Source organism: Bison bison, unplaced genomic scaffold (genome assembly GCF_000754665.1).
Source record: "Bison bison bison isolate TAMUID 2011002044 unplaced genomic scaffold, Bison_UMD1.0 scf7180017864300, whole genome shotgun sequence".
In the NCBI taxonomy this organism is placed as follows: domain Eukaryota; kingdom Metazoa; phylum Chordata; class Mammalia; order Artiodactyla; family Bovidae; genus Bison; species Bison bison.
Window position 1 is genome coordinate 1,159,879 of NW_011494872.1, and position 1,426 is coordinate 1,161,304.

A 1,426-nucleotide genomic window follows, 5' to 3' on the forward strand; every position below is an offset into this window, starting at 1 on the left:
TGGACAGATGTGAGAGTTGGACTGTGAAGAAGGCTGAGCACCAAAGAATTGATGCTTTTGAAGTGTGGTGTTGGAGAAGACTCTTGAGAGTCCCTTGGACTGCAAGGAGATCCAACCAGTCCATTCTAAAGGAGATCAGTCCTGGGTGTTCATTGGAAGGACTGATGCTAAAGCTGAAACTCCAATACTTTGGCCACCTCATGCAAAGAGTTGACTCATTGGAAAAGACCCTGATGCTGGGAGGGATTGGGGGCAGGAGGAGAAGGGGACAACAGAGGATGAGATGGCTGGGTGGCATCACCGACTCAATGGACATGAGTTTGGGTAAACTCCGGGAGTTGGTGATGGACAGGGAGGCCTGGCATGCTGCGATTCATGGTGACACAAAGAGTCGGACACGACTGAGCGACTGATCTGAACTGAACATGTCAAGTATGTTTCAATCCTAAAGTGACAAAGAGCACCCCACTCCTGTGGTTACTAATTGGTCGAGAAGAGTCACCAGCACTGCTTGTGTCTCAATAACTTCAAACCATCACTCAAGGTTGAGTGACCCGCGCAGGACTTTGAGAGGACTGCTGGATTGTCCTGGCCCTTTCAGTTTTCCCTCCTAGCCAGCAGTTGCTCAAGCTGGGAAGTCGCTTGCACCCAGCCGTGAGGCCCGGGTTGAAACCAAGTTTTCGCGTCCCATGTCACTTTGAGTAGAAACATCGCAGGATTGGAAAGTTTTCCCATGAGGACAGACTTGCCGGCCCTGGAGGTCCCTCACCTTGCAAAGCCAGGCGCGAGCAGTGGGGAAGCTCCTGACCGAGGCGGGAGAGATTGAGGCCCCGGGCGGGTGCAAAACTAAAAGCTCTCACCTGTGTTATGGGTAGGGGTCCTCCCAGGTGGCGCTAGCGGTAAAGAACCCGCCTGCCAATCAGGAGACGTCAGAGATGCGGGTTGGATCCCAGTGGGGGGAAGATCCCCTAGTGAAGAGCATAGCAACCACCTCCAGCATTCTTTTCTGGAGAATCCAATGGAATGAGGAGGCTACAGTCCACAGGATAGTGAAGAGTCAGACACGACTGAAGCGACTTAGCACGTATGCATCTAGATGGATGCAGTCCAGAGCAATAGCTGCTGCTGGAGGAAGGTGCTTCTCCCTCCGCATCACTCTGCCAGTTATTAATAACAGACGTTAGGGAAATTTGATTCTTTATTAGAACTCTTCAGATTCATGTTTGCAAACCTTTAGCAGGGAGTGGCGGGGACCAGGGAAACCAAAAATCAAAAACGCACACCATTCTTTTCTCAGCTTCTGCAGCAGAACGGGACTTAGGAGAACAGGATTCCAGGAGGGGCTTTCATTTGGACCTTGCCTCGCTCTCTTGCTCCTGAGCGCGGAACGCCTTCAGAAACTGGTATCTGGATCCTGCGTAACTTC